At 43.7% G+C, this 26,989-nt stretch overlaps 1 protein-coding gene across 6 annotated transcripts in view; it reads left to right on the top strand.

The window, feature by feature from the left end:
• The window catches only part of FAM168A (family with sequence similarity 168 member A), a 148,773-nt gene that overhangs the window by 26,881 nt on the left and 94,903 nt on the right, over window positions 1–26,989 (top strand). For all 6 annotated transcript variants that reach the window (XM_060273943.1, XM_060273942.1, XM_060273941.1 and 3 more), the window contains exon 2: window positions 1,263–1,361. The gene's annotated coding sequence lies outside the window, so the exon portion shown is untranslated. The remainder of the gene's footprint in view (window positions 1–1,262; window positions 1,362–26,989) is intronic.

Below are 26,989 nucleotides of genomic sequence, written 5' to 3'. Positions count from 1 at the left end.
TGATATGATGGTGTTTGCCCAGTCTGTTGCCTGTGTTTGTGTTACTCCTTGAAAATGTTGTTTGGCAGGTTGTGTACATGTGCATGATTTGGATTTTGGGAAGTCTTTGGACTGTCGACAATACAGTACCTAGAGTCTGGGACGCGGGTGGTGCTGTGGTCCCTCTTCAGCTTGCTGATCGGAAGGTTGGCAATTCGAATCCCCGCAACAGAGTGAGCTCCTGTTGCTCTTTCCTAGCTCCTGCCAACCTAGCAGTTTGAAAGCACGCCAGTACAAGTAGATAAATAGGTACCACTCCGGTGGGAAGGTAAACGGCGTTTCCGTGCGCTCTGGCAATTGTCATGGTCCTCTGTGGGCCAGTAGCGGTTTCGTTCAGCTGGCCACATGAGCTGGAAAACTAACTGTGAACAAACGCTGGCTCCCTCGGCCTGAAAGCAAGATGAGCGCCGCAACCCCATAGTCGCCTTTGATTGGACTTAACAGACCAGGGGTCCTTTACCTTTTTTTTACCTGGAGTCTGTTAGTGCAGGTGCTGTGATTTATCTTTGTCCCATGTTAAGCTTTTTTTGTTAATAGCTGAGACCTGTCCCACTACACTCCTATCTGAGAATATCTCTTTTATTTTCCATATCATATTCATTTTACTGGAGTTAGTTTTGGACATAATTTGGTTGGTTGAATAGTGAGGTGCTTTTTTAATAGCCTTGATTTTGAGGCTGAAGATAAACGTGGGCTTTGAAGCAAGTGATCTTGGCCAGGCTGCTTCTTTGATGCCTAATGAACTTTCCGCCAATGATTATTTCCACCACCCCACCTCCCAGACGTTTTTTGTTTTGCAGGAGCCTCTATGATACTGCTTTTATATGGGAATTTGGGAAGCAGCTACTGGGCTGTCACCAGCTGGTCAAAGTTTTTTTTGAAAATAAGTTTTTTTAAAAAAAATACTGGCAAGGTTCTCCTGCTTTTAACAGTTTTATAATAAATTTTGCAGCTGAAGCTTTTCCCAATCAGTCATGAGGAAAGTTTCATCTGTTGGCTACATGGGGAAATAAGCTAGTAAGGCTACAACTAAAAGGCATCAAAATGCTCAAGATGGTTCATGTCAGGTGCTGCCAGCCTGGTTTTGAAAAAAGACTTTGCTTCATGCTTTTGCTGTCATCCACACTGTTAGGTAAATTTAACTAATCTCTCTTCACAGGGCTATGTCTTACAGCAAGTTATGGGTGTGTTTTCACCTCTTCCTTTGTTGTTTGCTGTTTTAGAGTTGTGGAATGCTGTGAAGACTTCCGTGGCCCCCACATTCATAGACGAAATACGTTTGGGACTATTTTCCGCTGAAGGATATATTTCATCTATAAAAGGTACCAAACTCTATCCTTACTGCTTCAACAGGCTTCTTCTTTGTGCGGAATTTCAATCAGTTTTTCTCCAGATCCTAAAGCACACAATAGAACATATCTCTGCTGAGAAGGGCCTTGTAAAACTCTGGTGTTAACTGGGCACTTTGCAGAGATTTTGAGATTCTACTATGCAATAAGATTAAAACATTTTAAGAACCTAAGGAGAGCTGGGCTGCTGTCCAAGTTCAGCATCCTCTTCTCATTGTGCTCAACTAGGTGCCTACAAGGCAACCCCGCAAGCAGGACAAGGCAGCTCTCTCGCTCCTTGTGACTCTCAGCAACTGGTATTCAGATGCATACTGTCTCCAAAAGTGGGAGTAGAACGTAACCAGCATGGCTAGTAGCCGTCAATAGCCCTCTCTTCCATGATTTTTTCTTAAAAATATAAAGCGATGTAGAAATGAAATGAGTAACAGTAGCAATCTTATTTTAAAGCCATCTAAGTTGGTCACCAGCGCTGCCCCCAGTGGGAGTGAGTCCCATAGTTTGGACTTTGTGCTGCTTAAAGAAGTACTTTATTTTATCTGTCTTGAATATTCCAACATGCAGCTTCATAGGATGTCCACGAGTCCGCTTGTTACGAGAAAGGGAGGAAAACTCTGTCCGTTTATTTCAGGATTTTGAAAAACGAGGGTGATATAAAAACACAAAAATACATAACATAGTGACAAACAAAACAATAGCCCACCCCCAGTTTAAAAGGCCATAGATGGTTTTAATTATCCATAGGCCTGGCAGAAGAGGCATGTTTTTGCCAGGCACCTAAATGTATTTCACTTGGTTCTTCTGTGAAGCTCGGGAGACCATTCTCTGTGGATTTGAGATTTTGAATCTGTGAACTGAATTGAGCGTCGTTATCTTTCTATGTACTCAATTGTACTGAAATGAGCGTCGTTATCTTTAGGGACCCAGGTGGCGCTGTGGGTTAAACCACTGAGCCTAGGGCTTGCTGATCAGAAGGTCGGCGGTTCGAATCCCTGTGACGGGGTGAGCTCCCGTTGCTTGGTCCCAGCTCCTGCCAACCTAGCAGTTCGAAAGCACATCAAAATGCAAGTAGATAAATATGAACCGCTACAGCGGGAAGGTAAACGGCGTTTCCATGTGCTGCTCTGGTTTGCCAGAAGCGGCTTTGTCATGCTGGCCACATGACCTGGAAGCTATACGCCGGCTCCCTCGGCCAATAATGCGAGATGAGCGCCGCAACCCCAGAGTCGGTCACGACTGGGCCTAATGGTTAGGGGTCCCTTTACCTTTACCTTTATCTTTCTATGGTTGGAGAAGACCTCTTGCCCAGGGACGGGCCTGTTATAGATCTTTTGCTCAGCAGCTCACAGATGCAACGGAGACACCCTTTGTGTAGAGAAGGAATTGTCTACATTGCGTTTAGGAAACATAAAAGAGAAGGTGGCCTCAGCTGGTGGGTGACTTGGCATGAAATAAATAAATAGGTTAGGATCAGAAAGTGATTTGGAAAATAACAGGAAGCCAGTGGAGCACTAGTCTCTACTGGGGGATTCTGACACTTGCTGCTAGGCAGATGGTTGAACATCATATCCTAGAACGTCATCTATGGGAGAAGTAGGGGACCAGTGTTCCTCCAGACAGTGCTGGATTCCAGTTTCTATGAGCCTCTACCAAGTTATCCAGTGATCAGGGATTATGGGAGCTGTGGTCCAGCCAAGTCTGGAGGGCCACAGGTTTCCCACCCCTGATGCATGGCTTTCTGGTATTGGGGGGATGGAGTGCCTGGGCTTTCTCTTTCTTCTTCTCTGCAGGGGAAATGACTTCAGCTTAGCTCATCGGTTTGCTCTTCAGATCTTGCTCCTGAGCCTCTGTAGATCACATGATTTTGTATCTACTGCTCGGCATGAAACCAAACCCTCTGAACAGCAGCCTCGCTGCGAGTAGCCAAGTTACTTCGCACCAGGCAGAGGGCCTTCTTGGTAGTGGCACCTGCCCTGTGGAACACCCACCCACCAGATATCAAAGTGGAAAACATCTACCAGACTTTTAGAAGACATCTGAAGGCAGCCCTGTTTAGGGAAGCTTTTGATGTTGAACAGACCACTGTATTTTATTGGAAGCCGTCCCGAGTGGCTGGGGAATAAATAATAAATTATTATTATTGTTACGGTATTTTTCTATGTGGCTTTTGAGCAATTTGCTTTGTGATTTTTTTTCCTTTTGAAAACGAAACATTTGAAGCATAAGATTGTCTGATAGGTTTTGGCAAGGATTGGGAGAAGACTTGAGTACATAAATATCTTCTCAAATCTAGTGCAGAATGAAGGATGCCGAGAGGCCTTATTGAATAGATCCTGGTGGGTGACCAGCTTAGTGATTTTCTATTTCCTGGAAAAGTGCAACAGGCTTCTCAGCAGTGGGAAATCTTTAAGTGGCTGCGATGAGATGAGAACAAGAGGTTTGCTCGCTTGTACCTGCTTTTTCATGGTGCCTTCCCACTGAGCATGTCCTACATAGCTCTGCCTTCAAAAGCCTGGCTGGAAGTAGCAGCTCTTTATTTCTGATGTATAATTTACTGTGTTTTTCCTGGCGCGCCAGCCTTGTTTGTACTGGTAAGTGTGTGTTCTCTGCGTACAGCCTGCTGACAATTTTGTAGGCTTAACATGCTGTGCTTGAATATACCTAGGTCTTTGTGAAGTGCTTTTGAATCACAAAGTTGAGTTAATAAGCTGGGTCGTCTTAGCCCATAAAGGCTTCCTGTTTTCTTTGGCCTTACTTTCGTTAAATAGATACTGAAGTTGCAAGTCTGGTTTTCTTCAGGATAGTCCCATGGACATCGTATGACAGCGCTATCTTAGTTAAAAAGGGGGGGGACCACGAATTCTCTAAATTAAAATCCAAAGCCAGCCTCAGATTGAGGTTTTGGGGCTCCTTATAGCTTGTCATTCTTGTTTTGTGGCGTTTTTTTTAATGCCAGGCTGTCATGAAATCTGAAAGTTTCTGAGCCACTACAAATTATTGTGATTAAGTGCCTCCTCCAGACATGCCCCATAAATGCTGTGGGTCAAAGAAACAAGCCTTTGTTATTTAGTAAGAGGCAAATTAAGATTTCAGCTTTCTTGGCAAGTCCTAATTTAAATTTTAGACAGCTTACGTGGGAGAGCCACTGAGACGCGTTGCCTGAGAAAGACAAGCAAATGCGGCAGTGCCTGTGAGAGATGGGCGAATGCTGAAGCTTGAGTCAAGGGTGGGGAACCTTGTCCCACCTGAGGGCCACATTCCCTTCCAAGGAAGCTTCTGGGGGCCGTATGCCTGTAGTGGGCAGAGGCAAAAAGTTGGAGGGGGATGTGATTTGTACAGTGGACTGTATTGCAGCCATGCATAATTCAGGTTTCTACACCCGCCTGCCCCTTTTCATCAAGGCAAGCAAGAACCCTTATCACGTTATGAGAATACATTCTTGCCTGGCAAAAGCACCTGAAGATGTGGGAAATGACCTGTGTGGCCTTGGGATACTTCCAAGGCCTGACTAGAGAGGCCCGGAGGACTGCATTTGGCCTCTAGGCCTGAGGTTTTCCACTGCTGTATCAGTAAATAAACCTATCTGTCTGGGAACAAAGCAACAGAGCAGGCAGGAGAGACTTTTGGGACACTCTTGGCATCTTCTGTGGATTTTTAGATTGCTCTTTAGGGCCATGTTTTGACCTGGATTCGCATTCCCATCACTAAGTGGTTTGGAGGTAGGTGCAGGTAGCTAAAGGTAAAGGACCCCTGGACGATTAAGTCCAGTCAAAGGCAACTATGGGGTGGCGGCGCTCGTCTCGCTTTTCAGGCCGAGGCAGCCGGTGTTTATCCGCAGACAGCTTTCCGGTTCATGTGGCCAGCAGGACGAAACCGCTTCTTGCGCAACGGGACACCGTGATGGAAACCAGAGCACACGGAAACGCCTTCACCTTTCTGTGTGGCGGTACTGTACCTGTTTATTTGCACTGGCATGCTTTCAAACTGCTAGGTTGGCAGGAGCTGGGACAGAGCAACGGGAGCTCACCCCATCACTGGGATTTGAACCGCCAACCTGCTGATCGGCAAGCCCCAGAGGCTCAGTGGTTTAGACCACAGCGCCACCTGCACTCTGCATGCTCACGCAGGCAGACACAGCACCTAACTTACTCCCACATTGAGTTTCTTGGCGAGGGCAGGATAAACTAAATACTATCTCATAATGTAATATTTTAAATAGGTAAGACAATAATGGATATAAAACAGGAATCATCTCCAGGCTGACCTCTGTGGGGAATTGTGTTCTTCCTGATCCTTTTATCAGGAAACGCCGGGGATTGAACCTACATGCAAAGCTTTGCCATTGATTCATGGTCCAGCCAAGAAAGCTTATGGCCTCTTCACACACACAAACCATGCAGCAGCACATCCATCTTTTATTCCACAGGGAAATGAGGCCAATCCCAGCTTTTGGGTTTGAATATTCCTATCACATGTCTGTGAGTACACCCACCCACCCACCCACCATTTTTTAGCTATACGTGTAAAGAATTTTAGGCACCTGCCTTAATGTGTGCAGCAACCTTAACGATTTGTGTTAGGATATTTTGGGAGGTGTGTGAAAGAGACAGACCAGGTAAGCTGTTCAAGCTCAGGGTGGATCAGAATACGCTTTGCTCAAAAGTGGACTTTGAGGGGAGGCTTAAGAAGAGAGAAAGGAAGGCTGCTGTAAAGAGACTGGAATTAAAGGCCGAGACAACTGGAGGAATCTGAAGTAAGCAAGAAGGGATGTAAGGGGAAGGAAGGGACACAGAGGTGGAGAGGCTTAAAAGTAAGCTGATGGGGAATGACACGATCAAAGCAGCAGCGGAGAGGTGAGCTCAGAGGCATTCTGAATGGATTAGAGATGTGGGAAAGGCAGGAGGGAAGACCAGGCAGAGAGGATGTTGCAGTGGCAGAGTCAAGAAGAAGTTTGAGCGAGGGAAAGGATCCATTTACATGGGCAGTTTTCTGAGAAAGCTTGGGCTGGAGGAAACATTTCAGATCTCTGGGTTCCAGCAAGAACTTGTAAGATGCTAGGGAAGGAAGAAGCCATTTAAGGTTGCTCCAGTAATGGTCCAACCAGTGAACCGGTTCAGGACAGAAGGAAGACAGACAAAGGGAATATCTGTGGTATGGTATGAATGGTGCCAGTACTGAAGGGATACCATTGCTTTTGGTTAATTACTACAACAAAATGAAGAGATGCATGTGGGTGATGAGATGAATTTTCTCTCCCCTCCCCTCCCCATTCTTTCTAAATTGCCCTTCTTCAGAAAGCACCCAGGACAATGCACATTAAACGTATGAACAAAGTATAATAAAACAGCACTAAAATGCATGCAGTTAAAACAGAAATACATACAGTACAGTGATAAATAAGAAGTGTATTCCTCACCAGCAGACTGCAAAATCGTGGGCAGCTGCTGTCAGTTGGTGCCTGCTACCCAACAGTACCTAGTCATTTCCAACTAATTCCTTTCCAGCTACCTGAGCCCAGTCTTGCCAATCTTCAAACTCAATTATCCAATGGCTCTGGAAGTGCATCTGTCTCAGCCCCACACCTCTTAACTCACGGTAGTTGAGGGGACTGAACTTGGGGTACCATGCACATGTACAGCAAGGATCCTTCCCATTCCTCTTTAACCGCTGGATGTAAAACAAGAGGTTTAGAACTAAACCAGAAAAGTATCTAGAAGAGCTGATTTGCATGCGAGTCAGTTCAGTGGAGTTTTGTGGGGCATGTCTTAGTAGATCAGGAACATTCTAAAATAAATTTTTTAACCATTATGCATTCCATATAGTAGATGAGATAGTCTTTGAAATTGCTCTCTATTTTTAAGCCTTAGGGCTTTTCGGTGTAATTTCCGCTGTCAGTTCAACATTCTTAATTGTTGTGGCTCCTAGGTAGGAATATTGGGGTTTTTTGTAGACCTTTTCTTCAGTCTCCTAACAAAGTAGCTATTGGAATTTTGCCAGGTTATTAGCCCCAAGTGTCTTAGCTTTCACATGTAAGAAGGAATGGTACTGTCAGGTATGTTTAATCCCTATTTTTAGCAGACAAAGAAATTAGTTCTGTCTAGACTCGAGGGCTCTAAAGTTGCAGCTTTTAAGGAGTGCCATAATTGGGGGAATCCCCTCTTCTCAATCTACCTTCTGTAAAGGGGCTTTGAGCTGCCAAACCTGTTCTGTCTGTATTAAGGCTCTGTATCTTACATATTTAATAAGAATAATTTATTCTGCCTTCCCACGTAGCAAAGCTGCTTTTAAGGCCACTAATAACAATGGCTCTGGAAGCTACCAACATGAGTTTGACCAAACTGCGGGAGGCAGTGGAAGACAGGAGTGCCTGGCGTGCTATGGTCCATGGGGTCACAAAGAGTCGGACACGACTAAATTACTAAACAACAACAACAAAAACATACCAGTGTTTCAACATTCAAACAACTAAACATGTGATTACATACGCACACACTCCAGCATGGCAGATAATTAAAACATCAGAGCTGTCATAAAATATGTTGTTTAGTCGTGTTCGACTCTTCGTGTTCGACTCTTCGAAAGCTTCTCCCAACACTCATCTTTCCATAGCAAATTATTTCATTTTTTTAAAAAAAATATTTTTATTAATTTTCCAATTAAAACCAATTATATCACATTCAATATTTCAAATTATACACATATATATATCAATCAAACCGAATGTTATGCCAAATCATCTAAAGAATTTTTTATTTGGGTTCCCATGCTTCAAGAAATTGGGAATTCCTCGCAACTGTCCACTGCCGTCTTTTTTCTAAAGTTCAAATCGTCCTCCAAGTTCATACTAATCCAGATCTTCCCCTTACAGTCACATAGATGACTTTCCACTTTCCACTTTCCACTTTCATCCGATTGTTTCCCAGTTGCTGAGATAAATATCAAACAAAGTTTCACAGATGTTCTTTCTCCTGTGTGAGTTAATCAGTCCAGCCTCCCCATAAATCTTCTTAATGGAGCTCCCTGTTGCGTCGAAGCAGCCCGAAGCAGCGCCATCTTGAAAAGCTCAAATCACTTTCGTTTTCTCTCATAGCCATGAAGATTTACGATCATTATAGAATTTACAGCTTTTTCAGGCAGGAGACCCAAACATCAAACCATAAACTCTTGGTAAATTAATGGATCTCCTTGCCCTATAGCTGAACTTAGCTTCAGGTCGCTGCTCCAATTTAAAGTGCGTCACAGCTCATAAATCCTCCGAGCGCGTCCAGAACTCCTTCCGTCCGACTAGGGGGGGGCTTTTCTCATCGGCAACTCCACATCTTTAAAAAATATGCTCAGTAACAACAGTTATAAAGTTCAACTCACACAGTCTTTTGCTTCTCTTTCACTCCAAACAAGCCAGGACATCGCGTCCGGGAAGGTACGAGGCAACAATATGAAGGAAAAAAAAATAAAAACTCACTTCCCTTATCGCTCCGTCCCCATCAATCCTTCTTCCAGATGCAGTACAATCTTTGACTCCTCTCCCTCAGCAACATAAATTTCTCAGCAGTAAACAGCGCTTCTTCCCCTCCTTCTGAAGTATGTCCATAGATTTAAGCCTAATTATCTTCTTTAACCATGGAAATCCCCGCCATGCAGATTAGCGTCCGGGAGTCCTGGCCCTCGTAAGTGCTCAGCCCAAGCTCCCCCCACTCCAAAAACAGTCGGAGTGGGTCTGGGGGCATCGCGGGCCAGCGGCCCCTCTCCGTAACCCCCGGAGAGGGTAGGGGGTTGCCATTTACTCCCCTAGCAACCGCCAAATTCCTTACGAAGGTCAGAGAGATGGAAAACAGGTCCGCCATTCCTGCAGGCGGAAACCGGAACCCCCATAGCAAATTATTTCAAATGATGTAAGAGGAGGATAGAGCTTGTTGCTCCCGGTTCTGCTCTGTTGGAATGGAGGAGCAGGGTTCTGTTTCTGCTCTTTCTCTGCATCTTTTGCAGACACTAGGGAAGCCTGGCTAGTCTGCCAGCTGAGTGCAAAGCACCCCTGAAGTGTTTGACTCCCGTTGCTGTGACTTTTGGCATTCAAGTCAGAAGGGAAAGGGGGAGAGTCTGTGTGTGTCAGTGCCTCAGCACTTACTTGCCAGCCTCTATGCTTACCAAAGGGGCAGAGAGGGAGAAAGCACAGCTGGCTGCCGGCCTGAGAGTCCTGCTGTGTTTCCTGATTGGGAAGCTCAGCAGGGTACATCTGGTGATTGCCAGGGGGGCTGCAGCCGGCCTGTGTTGAGTTGTATTCCTGGCTACAAACGCTGCAAGAGCACTGCTAGATGTGCTTCGCGGTTCCAGCTTCCTGTGTCCAATGGTGTGTGCTCAGATTATTGTTATTTTATTTATTGCTCACCCTTCACTGCAAGGCCCCATTAAAAACAGTTGAAAACACATCCACAAGCATATTGGCTATGATTCCTGGAAGACCTGCTTCCCTGCCTTGCTGGCCTTTTCCCACCTGGCCTTGCAGAGTAGGGCCCTGACTGACTCCAGCTACAAAAGCTGAGGCTGCTGGACAGACTCTTGCTGTTCTGTTGCATAGGGATTTTTGTTGGGGAGGGGTTGTTGCTGTTACTGATATAAATTGATATTCATCCATTGATGTTTGAATTGATGATTTAATTAATCAGTTTACGATGCCTTTATTTTGTATCTTAGTTATGATTTATGCGGAAACTGTTCAGTTTGGTTGTGTACTTTTTGATGTTTTATTGTTTCACGACTAATTGTCGTGTTTGAAATTGGCATGTTTTTTCATGTTGTAAGCCTCCTTGAGCGTGGTTTTAACTGTGGAAAGGAGGCATACAGATAAGATGATGTACATGTGTAAAAACAAGATGCATCTTATGAGCCCCAAAGCAGCTCACAAAGGCAACAACCACCTCCTTTTTGTCTGCCGGCAACTGGTATCCCATCACAGGTATGATGGAATATGAGGGGAAGCTGACCACAGCATGTGCCAGGGAGCAGTTTGCGATGGGGTTGGTGAAGGTTCCAGAGTGCCAGCTCAGGAGGTGGAGTAGCCCATTTTACCAGTTACTTGAACTCGTTGCTTTGGGCCTCAAAGCCCAGCTGATGCAATGCAATCTCTCCGAAGGAAAGTGTTTGGGGGGCTTATATCCGTTCCGTTGTCTCCTGCCGGGCTGCCCTTGGTTTGAGCATTCGCTTCCTCCCGGGCTTGTGTCTCTTGTCATGTCAGTGCAACATCCTCGGTGTTCCTTTTTCCCTTTCAGCTCCGTGAAGGAACGGCCAAGCTGTTCTCCTCAACGCCGCGTTTGTTTCCTTCCAGAGAACCTCGCTGTAATTCAGTTATGAATCATTGCTTTATTTGTCATGTCAAGCTCCAGGAGGATGCTTTAAGTGCTTCTAGTCGGCAGTAATTTGAGGCACTCTGCCAAGCTGTGTTCAGCTGTTGTCAGGCCTGGCAGTGGCTGCAGCTGATATGGCGATAAAAACACATTCTGACTACAGATGAGTTTGGTTGCTGCCTGCTCTGCTCTGTTCTCCCCCTCCTTTTTTTTGTATGTAGCAGGCAATAAGTGCTAATTAACAGGCATATGAATTGGTGCGGCTTATCCTCTGGGATTATGGAAATGCTGGGAGCTGGGAGAATGATAGTCCTCTGCATTTTATAAAATGGCATAAAAATGATTGTTTCCCCCCCAGTGTTATTTCCTTCACAGAACTCTTTTCTTTCAGCTGAAAAAGTTGTCAGCGTAATGTATGTCTCTGGAGCATTTAGTTTTCAAAAGTATTCAGAGAGAGAGTTTATTTAAAGCATTTTTACCTCGCTCTTCAGCTTAAAGAATGGTCTCAGAGTTGCAGTCGAAAGGACCCTACACAAAAGAAGGAAAAGGGATTGTCCGGGTGGAGGAAAGCAGAAAACTATTTCTTAGTTACAGAGTTAAGAACATAAGAAGAGCCTGCTGGATCAGGCCAGTGGCCCATCTCGTCCAGCATCCTGTTCTCACAGTGGCCAACCAGATGCCTGTGGGAAGCCTGTAAGCAGGACCCGGATATAAGAGCACTCTCTCCTCCTGGGGCTTCTAGCAACTGGCATTCAGAAGCATTGACAGCCCTGTGGAATGGCTGCTGTAGATGACAGCTGAAGGGAGGAGCCTGATAGAGCTGACCTTCCAGCTGAGTGAATGGAGACGCCCTGCAGTCCTGTATCGCTCGCTTTCCTGTATCGCTCGCTTTCCTGGAGCTTGATGGAGCAGCTGCTGTAGATAATTTCTTTCCAAGAAAGCAATTGAGCACAATTTAAGGGAGATTTCAGGGTTCTTAAACAAACAAACAAACTCACCTGAAAGTTCATCTGTGCACATCCAGATGCTATGCTTAGGTGACAAGCCCCCTCTGAATTTGCTGGCCAGAACGATTGCCTTCGGTTTGGTGTTTAAAGGGCAAGTTGTTCAGAAAAGAACTACAGTTCTCAGGGGGCCTAACATTTTACTTGGAAAGAAATAATCTCATTACTACACCAATATCTGTGTTTGCACCGTGTAAAATTAGATGATTATTCTTTTGTGCTGTGTCCTTGTAATTTGGTTCTGTCGTCTTAATTTCAAAATCATAAAATTTTAAACAGGTCAGCTATTTTTATTTATTTATACTTGATATAGGCTGGAGGATGGTAACGCTTCTTAAATGCCCAATATGATAAAAGGATAAGGAAGAGAGGGCCGCATGGGTTTATGCAGACGGTAGAGGCCTTTCGGCAGCAAGTATATGTGATTTGTATAAACTTCACAGCCTTAAAGATGTGTTAGTAAACAGCAGTTGTGGCAATTGACTTCTTACTTTAAAGAGCTTGGGAAGCCCACTCCCCCGACAAGTGTCTTGCGCAAAAGTTGTCCCACTGATCTTTGTGGCTAATTATCAATGTACAAATGGCAGACCAACCTGAATCTCGGCCTGGATAGTTTTCAGCTCGGGATTGGGGCTTTAAGGTCCTATGCTGTTGACTAGAAAAGGGTATTTGCACCCAGCCTGGCCGATACAGAAGCCATGTGGTGATTCTAGGCCACATACCCGTATCCTCTCCTGTGCTTGAAATGTTCTCCAACTGCTTTATACTGTGTACAAGGCTGGATCCCAGCCTCAGATCCCCAGTTGCAAGCGCCAAGCTCTCTGGCACAGCAATATGTGCACACAAGCCTAAAAAGGTAAAGGAGCCCTGGATGATTAAGTCCAATCAAAGGTGACTGTGGTTGCAGCTCTCATCTTGCTTTCAGGCTAAGGGAGCCGGCGTTTGTCCACAGACAGCTGGTCATGTGGCCAGCAGGATTAAACCGCTTCTGGCCCAACGGGACACCGTGACGGAAACCAGAGCGCATGGAGAAACACAGTTTACCTTCCTGCCGCAGCAGTGCCTTTTTATCTACTTGCACTGGCGTGCTTTCGAACTGCTAGGTTGGCAGGAGCTGGGACAGAGCAACGGGACCTCACCCCGTTGTGGGGATTCGAACCGCTGACCTTCCGATCGGCAAGCCCAAGGGGCTCAGTGGTTTAGACCACAGCGCCTCCCACGTCCAACTGTCTTCTGCTGTGGGAGGAGGATGTAAGCAGGTTCACACTGAGGGCCAGGCTGGATGTGATAGAGCAGCCCCGTTCCTTCATGATTGTGCCCGATTCATGCGTAGGACAGGGTGAGGGTGAAGTCTTACTCAAAGCTCAAAAGGGGTTCCCCTGCCTTACTTTGCTCCCTCAACCTCAGGCTCTTTCTTTCAGCCTGGATCTGATACCTGAACTGAAGCTAAGCCTAGAGCAGGAATTATCCAAAGCAGCAAATCATAAGGAATTGAAGGCGGAGTAGAAAGACAGTGCTGTCCTTATGTGACCCTTTTGATGCTGCAGCAAGATTCCCTCATTTCATACGCAAATAGGGCAGAGACAGGGCTTTTTTACAGCTGGAACTCACCAGAATTCAGTTCCGTCACCTCTCAGGTGGGTGCCATTGCTGTTATAAGAGAACATGGTGGGTTCTGGCACTCCTTTTTCTAGAAAAACAGCACCGGGCAGATGTATTCATAAAGTGATGCTGTATTATTATTATTATTATTATTATTATTATTATTATTAATACCCCACCCATCTGCCTGGGTTTCCCCAGCCACTCTGGGCGGCTTCCAACAAAATATTAAAATGTAATAGTCTATTAAACACTAAAAGCTTCCCTAAACAGGGCTGCCTTCAGATGTCTTCTAAAAGCCTGGTAGTTGTTTTTCTCTTTGACATCTGGTAGGAGGGCGGGTGCCACTACCGAGAAGGCCCTCTGCCTGGTTCCCTGCAACTTGGCTTCTCGCAGCGAGGGAACCGCCAGTTGCCCCCTCATCCCTACTGCATTGTCCCTTAGCCTTCTGTTGCATTGAAACTGCCCACCGGCAATACTCTGGGGATTTGACACTTCATTTAGCAGGCATTAAGGGCATGCGCAAACAGCATATTTACTTTGGACTACTCATGTAGTTAACAAATCAGTCATCACCCGTGCACCCAAAATATAATGGATTAGTCTTCGGACTTGGAGGATACATAATTTATAAACTTGCCTTGTAGAGTGTTTCGTGAAATATGAGCTATTCTTCTCCTGATTACCTCATCAGATCTCCTTAAGCTTTGGGTGGGTGATGTGCCATGTCCAAATGACACAGATGCTGCTTATACAATCGCTCTGTTTTGCTGTATCTGCTGTTAGTGGAACAAGAACACTGCTGAATGGTTGAGAATTCTGCAGTATCATCACACTATTGCTTGTGCAGTTCTAAAGAGATCTCTTTTCCTTCCCTCCATTTATCTGTTTAACAAAATTTATGTATCACTGGATTGTAAGAGCAACGGTCACATGCAAATAGAGCGTAAGTGTGTCAGGGGGATGCCTGGATTGTAGTTAAGTGGTATATGAATTGTTTAAATACATAAAACAATAAATACATTTTTTAAAATCTTATCTCAAAGTGATTTTTGCATAGACCCACACACAACCTGCTAGTGCTGTTCTTGTTGAATGCAGGTTCCTTTTTTCCACAGCTGGAATGTTCTTCAAAAAAAGTGCTTGTAATTAAGCCTTGCATTGGTTTTGCCCCTAAGCGTTATAGCATTGGCTTTGTGTGGCTGCCTGTCAATGACCATGTTTATTTTATTTTGGTCTTTTTTTTGGGGGGGGGGTGCTCACTTCTATAGAAGAAGAAGAAGAAGAGGAGGAGGAGGAGTTTGGATTTGATATCCCGCTTTATCACTACCCGAACGAGTCTCAAAGCAGCTAACATTCTCCTTCCCCTTCCTCTCCCACAACAAACACTCTGTGAAGTGAGTGAGGCTGAGAAACTTCAGAGAAGTGTGATTAGCCCTAGGTCTCCCAGCAGCTGCATGTGGATAAGCGGAGACGCAAACCCGGTTCATGAGATTATGAGTCCACCGCTCTTAACCACTACACCATATAAGCAGTGACCTTATATGTGGCAGGCTGGGAGACAGTTGGGAAGGGCGGCATATCCAGACCCCAAAGAGGCCGCATTCTGCGCTTATTTCCTGCTGCCTCTTCTCTGGCTTCCTTTTTCTCCCCCACTGCAGGGGTCAGGTGATGGGGACAGCTGTGGCGGCAACGCCACCTGCTTTGCCTTAAGCAGCAAAATGTCCTTGGCTGGCTCTGGTTCCAGGTTTTCCTTTTCCTTCCTCGCCCACAACAAACACTCTGTGAGGTGGGTGGGACTGAGAGACTTCAGAGAAGTGTGACTAGCCCAAGGTGACTAGCCCAGCAGCTGCATGTGGAGGAGCGGAGACGCGAACCCGGTCCCCCAGATTACGAGTCTACCGCTCTTAACCACTACACCACACTGGCTCTCACACTGGCTGAGGAGAGCTCATATTGTTGCTTTTGTTTGGGTAAAGGATTATCTGGTGTCAATTAATGTTTCTCAGATTACAGCTTTGCACATTTGTTCCTGTCCAGCAGCAACTGATGGGCCTGATAGATATATAGCTCTACTTTCCTGAGCGCTAGTCAGGCAAATGCTCAATTTCACAGAGGTATTTTTTAAAATGAAGTTTTGCAGTATCAGTTGAAGAGGAGATAAACGACTAAACAACAACAACAACAGTGGTACCTTGGTTCTCAAACTTAATCCATTCCGGAAGTCCGTTCCAAAGCCAAAGCATCCCAAAACCAAAGCATGCTTTCCTATAGAAAGTAATACAAAATGAATTAATCCATTCCAGGCTTTTAAAAACAATCCCTAAAACGGCAATTTAACATGAATTTTACTATCTAACAAGACCATTGATCCATAAAATGAAAGCAATAATCAATGTACTGTACTATAAAATAAATAAGACAGTAGTGTAGATGATAAAAATGAAAATTTATTTATTTTTCTTCCCTGCATTGAATCACAGAATCATAGAGTTGGACGAGACCACAAGGGCCATCCAGTCCAACCCCCTGCCAAGCAGGAAATTGATGATAGCCATTGTTTGGATGGGGGGCTTTTATCCATTTCTGCAGTCACATAATCACTCAGTCAGTAGCTGAACTGGGTTCCACACAGTCACAAAAAAAATTAACCGAAAAAGCCTCAAAAACAAAAACGCAAAATAAATAGCACCATAAAATAACGCAAAATAAATAGCACCACAAATAAAAAACAAGAGCACCAAACTTAATCCGTTCCGTTCCGGAAGTCCGTTTGACCTCCGAAATGTTCAAAAACCAAGGCGCAGCTTCTGATTGGTGCAGGCGCCCCAGATCCTGTCCTTCCAGTGAGCACTCAGGGCGGATGCGGCACTGCGGGTTGCAAACGCTGCGGGTTGCGAAAGTGCCTCTTGCACGGATCACGTTTGCAACCCTAGCATCCACTTTATCTGACTTTTAGAAGACATCTGAAGGCAGCCCTGTATTGGAAAGTTTTTAATGTTTGATGTTTTAGTATGTTCTGATATATGCTGTGAGCTGCCCAGAGTAGCTGGGAAAACCCAGCTAGGTGGGAGGGGGTGTAAATATTATTATTATTATTATTATTATTATTATTATTATTGGTCTAGTTATGCTGGCCACATGACCCGGAAAGCTGTCTGTGGACAAACACCGACTCCCTCGGCCTTAAGCGAGATTAGCACTGCACCCCATAGTCTCCTTTGTCGACTTAACCATCCAGGAGTTCTTTACCTTTATCTTTTTACCTTACCATTGATTAGAAGAGGGTTGTATACTTTTGATAACATCAGTGCCATTTTCTGAAATCTAGTGAGATTTCATCTTTTGAAAGCATCATAAGAAATCATTTTGTTACATGCCTTAAAATGTTGGGACTGAGAGTGGTAGAAATTCAGATAATTCTACTGTATGCAGGCAATCCAGATCTTTTAGTTCCCATGTTTCCTCTCCAAAGATGTTAAATGCTTAAAGGGACACATCCAGCTACTTGCTTCCCTATGGCAAATGGATTGCCTTAGGGTGAAAGTAAACTGTTGCCCTTGGAAATCTTTTTAATTACCTCCAGATAGCCTCCAGCCATGTTAAAAAGAATAATCTTTTGCTTGTTTTTAAGATCTAGAGCTTAGTAAAAAATAATACCTGATTGTAACTTTCATCATAGATATCTGAGTATCTAATCTTTAGAGTTAGTACCTTTCCAGACACTTGTTTTCGGAGAGGATAACATGACTTACGGTACCTCTTAACACTGTCCTAGTCCTAAGGGCCTGTTGTCTTTGTCCATGGAGTTTTCTTGGCAGGGATACTGGAGTGGCTTGCCAGTTCCTTCTCCAGGTGGATCACGTTTAGTCAAAACTCTCCACTATGACCTGTCCATCTTGGGTGGCCCTGCATGGCATAGCTCATAGCTTCTCTGAGTTATTCAAGCCCCTTTGCCACGACAAGACATTGATCCATTGAAGCTGAGGCTCCAATCCTTTGGCCACCTCATGAGAAGAGAAGAATCCTTGGAAAAGACCCTGATGTTGGGAAAGATTGAGGGCACAAGGAGAAGGGGACGACAGAGGAGACGAGATGGTTGGTCAGTGTTCTCGAAGCTACCAACATGAGTCTGACCAAACTGCGGGAGGCAGTGCAAGACAGGAGTGCCTGGCGTGCTATGGTCCATGGGGTCACGAAGAGTCGGACACGACTAAACGACTAAACAACAACAGTCCTAATGGTGTTCAATGTCCATTAAATAGGAAGCAGAGCTGTGTGTGTGTTGTCTGGGGGGTGGGGAAGGCTAAGCACACATTGTCTGATGTAAAAAAGGAAACAAATTGGGAGGCTATTTTAAAATAGCAAAAACAGGCTGGGCAAGGACTTGTGGCATTGGTGACTGTCCCCCCTGCCGGAAAACATTGCAGCAGTTTCAAATTCCGGGATGAGAATTACCTTTTGCCAGTAACAGCAGTTACCAAGAAATCAAATGTTTTCACTTCTGTTTTTCAACTAAGCATGGTTTGATATGAGTAAACCAAGAGCTATGGCTAGCCTCAACTATGACTTAGAGCAGACTTTCCCAACCAGCAATTTAACAATCAAGGGTGATACATTATGTTATGGTTTATTTATATACTGCTTTTTGGCCTTAAATTCTTCAAAGCAATCCTACAAAAGAAAAAAAGCAATAAAACGGGTAGTGGGAATTCCTATCATATTTGCAGACACCACAGAACTGGGAATGATATTTCACATCTCAGAAGAGAACAATAAAATTCAAAATGACCTGGATGGATTGGAAAATTGGGCTGAAACTAACACAATGAAATTCAACTGAGACTAATGCAAAGTTCATCACTGGTATGGGCAGAGGGAGGGAAATGCTCAGGCATAGGATGGGGGACACCTGGCTTGGCGCAGTGGTCTAAACCACTGAGCCTCTTGGGCTTGCTGATTGGAAGATTGGCAGTTTGAATCTGCACGATGGGGTGAGCTCTCGTTGCTCTGTCGCGGCTTCTGCCAACCTAGCAGTTCGAAAACATACGAGGGCAAGTAGATTAATAGGTACCACTGTGGCAGGAAGGTAAGCACTCCAGCTTCCGTCACAGTGTTCTTTTGCACCAGAAGCGGTTTGGTCATGCTGCCCACATGAGCCGGAAAGCTGCCTGTGGATGAAAGCTCCCTCAGCCTGAAAGCGAGATGAGCGCCGCAACCCCAGAGTTGCCTTTGACTGGACATAACCATCCAGGAGTCCTTTGCCTTTGTTGTTGTTTAGTCCGACTCTTCGTGACCCCATGGACCAGAGCACGCCTTTGCCTTTACCTATATGAAAAGGCTCTCAAAATTCCAGTTAGTCAGAAGCAGAGCACAAGTTAGCATTGATGCGACTGCATAAAAAAAGGTCTAATGAGATTTTAGGCTCCATGAATAGGACCATAGTTTTCAAGTCACTGGAAGTAATAGATTCCCTTTATTCTTCACAGTCCAATTTTCTCAGGAGTACTGTGTCTAGTTCTGGGTGCTGCACTTTAACAAAGATATTGACAAATTGGAATTGATTCAGAGGAGGGCAACTAAGATGGTCAGCGATATGGAAAACCAGCCCTATGAGGAAAGGTTGAAGGATTTAGGATGTTTACCTTGGAGGAGAGAATTGAGGAGCAGCATCTAACACTTTTCAAATCCCTGAATGGCTACAATGTAGAAACGGACAAAGGTTTATCCTCCACAGCTTGAAGGTCAAGACTAGATGTAATAGGCTTAAATAACAGAGAGTAGATTTGGCTTGAATGTGAGGAGCAATTTATTGATGATAAAGAGCAGTTTGAAAATGGAATCAATTGGCTAGGGAGGTGTTGGGCTCTCCCTAACTGGAGGTCTCCAAACAGAAGATGCTCTTGTTATGGATTTCCTGTACTGAGGTTACTGGGGTTAGACTAGATCAACCTTCACCAACTTGGTGTCGTCCAAATGGTTTGGACTACAACTCCCATCAGCCCCAACCATCACTGTTGTTTCAGAGTTGAGGACAGAGAGAGGGGGAGATACCATTCAGAAGTCATCTGCTTGTGTGAACAATGTTAGTGTGGGAGCCCTAAACTCACAGGGTTTTTTGTGTTTTTTTGCTGCAGTATACTTGCACTCTTTAGAATACTGCCTGTATTCTGGTGCCAGCAGCTGGTGTGTGTGTGTGTGTGTGTGTTAGTGCGTGTTCCAGGTGAATGGAGACCCATGCCAGTGCAAAGTCTTGCCCATATGATCACATCTACAGGCAAAATACCGGTACTGTAGTAATAATTCTATATTTAAATCGTTAACCTAACACATCTTATGCTCATTAGATTCTCTCCAAACAAAAGCCTAGCTATAAAACATGAACTATCATGGATCAGAGGTATAACATGAAAAAAATTATGCAGAGGATAATTAAGTCTTTCTAGACACAATTCTTCCTTTGGCAGCATGTGTGAAAGACTTGGAGTAACCTATTGATTCTAATTATTAAAAGCAACTGAATCACTGAATTTTTCTAAAATTGGCTTCTGCTAATGGGGATTAATATGAAATTAAGCCATTATATTGAAAAGAAAAGAAATTGACCCCCATTTGTGCATAGCATCAGAATCTTTGATTTTTAAAAATCGCTGTTGAATTTTTATCACTTGTAGCATTGAGGACTTTGCTGAAAATGATAATCCAGGGGGTCAGCAGCCCTTTTCAGCTGTGGGCCAGTCCACCATCCTTCAGACCATGTGGTGGGTCAGGCTATATTTTGAAAAAAATATATGAACGAATTCCTATGCCCCGCAAATAACCCAGAGATGCATTTTTTTTAAAAAAGGACACATTCTACTCATGTAAAAACATGCTGATTCCCAGACCATCCGAGGGCCGGATTGAGATGGTGATTGGGCTGCATCCGGCCCCCGGGCCTTAGTTTGCCTACCCCTGTGATAGTCAGATCTGTGAACTAATGATATTTTGGTGATTTTTGATGGTGGTACGATTTGGGGATGCTATTTTCACTGTAGTGTGGTTCATTGATGTTTGACAACGAGGCAGATCAGCTATTTTCAAATTTCAGATAATTCTTTGTTAGGAGTGTTCCAACAGACCTTACGTTTTTATAAGGCTTGTAAATAGCTGTTCATCTCATCACCTGTGGCAAGGAAATAAACCTCCAATCTCACCTTTCCTTAAAAAATAATAATGTTTAGGGTTTGTTTGTTTGTTTGTTTGTTTGTTTGTGTTCATTGATTGGGGAAGCGTCTAAGATGGTTTGATCCACTCTCATGGCCTCAGGTCATGTGCCTCTCTATGTGTAGATCTCCATCCTGCCCCTTATATATAAGACCTGCAGTCTCACAAGACTATACAACTATACAACATGATTCCAGGGGGTCTGAGAAGCATCATTGGAAGTGCGGTGTTTGGGGTGAGAAGCTGTTCCAGTGGAATTTGACAAGAGAAGGAATAGCACGATTTGAAACTTAACTCTTACATTACGTACTGAAGCAAACCATCTCCCTGTTTTACTGTGAGAGCATTAGCTTTGTGCTAAGTAGTAAAAATGCAGTGAAACATGTGGCTAAAGGTGTCAAATCTTATTCATGAGTCTCTCAGATCTTGAAGAAGAAACACACTACCACCCCCCTTTTTCCCCTCCCAAACTATATGCACCAGTACAGTACAAAATATTAAATGGTACCCAAAACTCTTAGTTAGAGGATGGATATGTTAGGTCATAGCGGCAGGTGGGGTTGTGGGTGAGGAAGAGGAAGAAAGGAGGCAAGAGGAACCGCTGGGAATGCATAGTGAAAGGTGAGAATGTCACACAGGCAGCTCATGGGGCAGGAAGCATTTAATAAGCTAGGGTGAAGTACAATTTTTAAAAAGATGCTTGGAAAGGACCATCTGTTTTAGAGTTGCAAAATGAATATGCCAGCTCCCAGACTCGCTAGAGGGCCTGCTGTGGAAATAGGGGAGTGCTTTACCAGGCTATGCTATGATGTGTGGGTGGCCTGAGGAATGGTGACCTGTCCAAAGCCAGCCTAGAGAGCTTTGTGGCTGAATCAGGATTTGAACCCAGATCTTCCAGATATAATATTCTACTTGGTGATAGCTACTGTCCTCTTGTGTGAAGAGGGACAGACTAGACTATTTTCAGGCTTGAATGTTGTGGGAAAGGGTAGAGAGGGCTTGGGGTTTGTTTCTCTGTGCTTGACTTCATTATCTTCCAATCTTCTGATGCATATTTAGCAATCAAACCTTCAGGACAGGCATTGTATATTTTATGTTTGTGGACTGTAACGTTCCTTCTCCTAAATCCTTGGAATAGGCTGCAGGATTGCTGAACTGACCATCCCATTGACACTACTGCCATTCATTGTATCTGTGTGACAAAATAGGCTCCAACTTGGACTAGTGTGTAATTATAAATACCCAATCACTATGCAATTTGCTTTTAATTATTAAATCAAGAGATGGAAAACTATCTAATACAGTTAATAATTCTTCCTATAGAGCACTTCTAATTTCTATTAGAAATAGGCCCTGTCAAACAAAATTATAGCACTAATAATACTTCATTTATATATAGTTCAAAAAGTACCTGGTATGGTGTACAGCATAATCAGGAAATTATATAATATAAATCATTAAAAAGTACAAGTGCAACTAGCAGTCCATTTCTAAAAGCAATAACAAGGAACATAAAATGTGGCTAACACTTAAAAACAAAGCAACAACTCAACAGCAGCAAGGGTAAAAGATGTTACACATTTAAAAAGTGGAAGCAATAAAATGGGATGTTTTAATGTTTTAAATGCCTGCTGAAATAAAGGGTCTTCAAACTGCTTTATCTGTGCATAACTTACCCTAATTGCAATTTTACAAAATTATGCTTAGGCTGTTGTTGTTTTTTGGTTACCTCTTTACAACTCAGACATTTTGTAAAACTAAAGCGTGGAGTGATGGATGTTTGGCTGCACAGCTGTAATTCCATGCAAAAAATGTGGTCCACTGTAAGCTGGGGGACCAAGTGGTATGAGATCCAAAGGAAGATGGCTGTTGGTCATTCAGAGGCTGCAGGACCTTGGATAGCTCCAAGGCTGTCATCTTGCCTGTGTTCATATATACTTAGCTAAGCCCCACATTCTCAAGACTGTGGGCTGCCTCTTAGGGCTTGGAACCTGGCACTTCTTTTGAGGGGGGGACCTCCAATGTTCGGGGTTGTTTGTAAGATGGGCCTCTGGTTGATAGCTTGGACATGCAGGAGATACCAGCTAGGGATGCTTGAGGAATTCTGACGTGAACAGGCCTGATCCCCAAATCCCGAAACACAATTATCCTTTGAATTTCACACTTCTCTAGATTTTGTAGTGCAGTGAAGCAGCCAACCTCAAATGGTGGATTTGGAGCAGTGTGGTGCACAGCAAAATTGGAGACCGATTTAACCGATGGAGCATGGTTGGCCAGGAATCTCCCCACTGAAATGAACCAGAGTTGTGCAAGAGTAGGAAATCATCCTGGTGGATTGTGAAAGAGAAGGAGCAGCATTTATTTTCTTCTTTGCACAGCCCTGGTGTCAGGCTCTGAGAATCAGCTATGCCACACTCCTTGGAACTTTTCCCAAATGGTCTAAAAGCGGAGAGGCAACTGCAGCTCTTGGTGATTGCTGAGCATAGCTTCCATTTTATCACGCACAGCTTTTGAAGCGCACCATTGTTCAGTGAGGCGAGAGCGTCCGAGTGACCCTGCAGCCACTTAATAGCGTGGAAAGTTCAAGTTGAGTATTTAGAGTGCTTCCTTTTCCCTTTCTCAAGGCAGATCCTTCATATCCACACACCCCCTCCTCTCACCCCCTTTGACTGACACACGGGCCATTGAGTGATGGCGCGACCTCTGTTGTGTTGCTATTTACACTTCGTCTGAAGTAATTTCCTTTGCCGGCGACTGCTTTCACAGCAAAGATGCGATAGGAGAGTAACCAAGTTATGGGGGACAGGTTCCTTGGAGGTTGCTCAACAGTAGGGGCCTCTTAGGCTTGTGCTGCTGGAATTCTTGCTCCTCTGGGTATTTGGCAATTTCTAAGCAAAAATACCACTGGAGCTATTCTACTCTACTGTATGTCTTTTAGGCCTGTCTTTTCTATTATATTATATTATATTATATTATATTATATTATATTCTATATTATATTTCTATTATATTTAGTCTCGCTCTGCACGGCCAGGGAAAAAACAATGCTGTCCATGGTTGTAAAGACTGTGGAGAGAATAACTGGTTGCACTCTTCCCACCTTGGACCAAATCTATGCTTCCAGGTGCCATAAGAAAGCTGCAGAGATAGCGCAGGATAGTGCGCACGCCAGAAATGATCTCTTTCAGCTTCTGCCTTCTGGAAGAAGGTACAGGGTTATGAAGACTAGAACTAGCCGCGTGAGAAACAGTTTCCATCCAAATGCGATTTTGGTTTTAAATGCAGTGTAAGGTAGTCATTGTATTTAATTTTGGGGTATCAGAATCTGGGGGTGGGCTAATCAGGATGGGATAGCAGGCTTGTTGGTTTTGAATGTTTGATGTAGAGTTTTTTCCATTTTGTTGTTCTGTATGGGACAATGACAATAAAGATTATTTATCTAACCTAGACAGCATCTTAAAAAGCAGACATCACCTTGCCAACAAAGCTACGTATAGTTAAAGCTATGGTTTTCCCAGTAGTGATGTATGGAAGTGAGAGCTGGGCCATAAAGAAAGTTGATCGTCGAAGATTTGATGCTTTTGACATGATGGGAATGGACAGGCAACACACAACTAAAAGATAGATAGATAGATAGATAGATTGTTGTTGTTGTTTAGTCGTTTAGTCGTGTCCGACTCTTCGTGACCCCATGGACCAGAGCACGCCAGGCACTCTGGTCTTCCACTGCCTCCCGCAGCTTGGTCAAACTCATGTTGGTAGCTTTGAGAACACTGTCCAACCATCTCGTCCTCTGTCGTCCCCTCCTCCTTGTGCTCTCCATCTTTCCCAACACCAGGGTCTTTTCCAGGGAGTCTTCTCTTCTCATGAGGAGCCTCAGCTTCAGGATCTGTCCTTCCAGTGAGCACTCAGGGCTGATTTCCTTCAGAATGGATAGGTTTGATCTTTTTGCAGTCCATGGGACTCTCAAAAGTTCAAAAGCACCAGAATTCCAAAGCATCAATTCTTCGGCGATCAGCCTTCTTTATGGTCCAGCTCTCCCTTCTATACATCAATCACTATTGAGAAAACCATAGCTTTAACTATACGGACCTTTGTCGGCAAGGTGATGTCTCTGCTTTTTAAGATGCTGTCTAGGTTTGTCATCACCTTTCTCCCAAGAAGCAGGTGTCTTTTAATTTCGTGACTGCTGTCACCATCTGCAGTGATCATGGAGCCCAAGAAAGTAAAATCTCTCACTGCCTCCATTTCTTCCCCTTCTATTTGCCAGGAAGTGATGGGACCAGTGGCCATGATCTTAGTTTTTTTGATGTTGAGCTTCAGACCATATTTTGTACTCTCCTCTCTCACGCTCATTAAGAGGTTCTTTAATTCTCACTTTCTGCCATCAAAGTTGTGGCTGGAATTGTTGGGTGTTCATAATTCTCAGACTTTGTTCACTGTCTCTATTATGGTAGATTTCTTTTTTTAAAAAAACACCACTTTATTTTCAATGCAAAATTACAACATAAAATATAAACAAAATAATACATTAATCAAAAAAATCAAAGAAAGAAAAAGAAAAAATAACAACCACAAAAACGTAAACAAACATACCGTACATACACACTTTGACTCCCTTCCATCCTTTTGAGACTTCAACTTTTCATTTTATCTTAATTGTTGTGTTATATATATGTATATATATGTTATTTCTAGTTTCATACCTTTTATAACCATTTCTTCATTCCCTTGATGAAATATACTCAGAGTCATAGAATCATAGAATCATAGAGTTGGAAGAGACCACAAGGGCCATCCAGTCCAACCCCCTGCCAAGCAGGAAACACCATCAAAGCATTCCTGACATATGGCCGTCATATGTCCTGTAGTGACTTCATGCTCTTTATTGCAGCTTGTAAAACAGTGATATGCCCCCCCAAACCTCAGGCTTTTATATACATTATTTGCACAATGAGTCCTGTCTGACTGGCTGATTCTGCTTCCCTCTTGGAGCCTGATTGGTCTTCTCCTGCAAGCCAATCAGTTGTTGCATTCTAGGATCCTACTTGCCTATTGTTCTAGGATCCAGCTCAGTACATAACACTTGACCTTGCAAACTTCATTTGTTACATACCAGTATGTTAATTCCAGAACAATGTTTTTTAATATACTCTTTAACACAATCCCATCCTTTTATTAATTGTTGATCTGATTGTCCTCTTAAGACTGCTGTTAACCTTGCCAAATCTTTGTATTATGGTAGATTTCATGAGCCCATGAGCTGAGGATTGGAGGATCACCATGCAGACCAATGACAATGGCACTTTATGCAAATTTTTTGCTTTCCTGGAATCTCATAAAGAAATTTTGGGGAATTGTAATTGCATGTGGATAGGTGTTTCTTAACTGTCAATTTTGGGAGGAGGGGGCGTGACTGTTAAATTACTTTAGCATTGCATTTGTAGCATAGAAGTATCCATGGTATTTCTTTTTGAGGTTATTCCTTTTTAAATCAAAAGACTCTTATCTCCAGCATTAAAAGATTCTATCTGTGAAGCAATCTGGTGGAGAATTTTAAATTCACACCAGTCAGGAAATTGAGACTTATGGTCCCTGCGGCAAAAGTAACGGCCACAGTGCATACATATATTACGGTGTAAACTTAATGGCTCTATAAATACAGTAGCAAAAAAAAAAATACTGCAGACGGGCAAGAGTGCCAAGCTGCAAATGCTGAGAGGACCATAAACTTGGCATGTGTGATGTGTAAATCTTGGGCTGCAATATTGTGTGGCGGATGAGACTCACAGGCAGGGAACACACATTCTTCCAGTTGCGAGGGGAGGCTTTTTGCAAATATTCATTGATTTGGACTGTTGGAGTCCCTTTCCTGGCCATCCTCTCCACCCCCAAGTTCTTTGCTTTTTTTTACAGCCTCCATCTTTTCCCTCTTTAGAGGGCCGCTAATACAATGCTAACTTAGAAGTGGCAGGAAAGCTAATTAATTAAGCACTAATTGTCAAGCCAATTGTTGCTAGGCTTAACATTTGACTTGTTTACTACCTGGAAATAAAAAGGAAAAGAACTAATGATCTAACAAATTGCTCATCGCTCATAAATGTCCACATTGTTGTATGTATGAATGATAAGTGAGCATCTTTTTTCTTTCCTTTTTCTTTTAAAGGCAATCCAGAAGTGGTGTAAATGTGATGGGTATGATGTTTAAAATTGTCTAGGTAGCCGTGGAGACAAATGGTTTGCCTAATAAAGCTTAATGACTGATTTTTCCCTCCACTAATCAGAGCTAAGAATGTGCTTCATTAAGATAATTAACTGAGTAGTTGCTTAACTGTCAGTCCTAGACACAAATTCCCAGGTTCCTTGCTTTCCTCTAAATAAAAGCCAGAGGAAAAAAAGATCCTGGCTCCCTTTAATCATATTTATTAGGCAAAAGGGTTATTAATTTTTT

The sequence above is a fragment of the Zootoca vivipara genome, chromosome 4, assembly GCF_963506605.1.
Source record: "Zootoca vivipara chromosome 4, rZooViv1.1, whole genome shotgun sequence".
Taxonomy (NCBI): Eukaryota; Metazoa; Chordata; class Lepidosauria; order Squamata; family Lacertidae; genus Zootoca; species Zootoca vivipara.
Note: the sequence above shows the minus strand (reverse complement) of the source record. Positions and strands in the feature narration are given on the sequence as shown.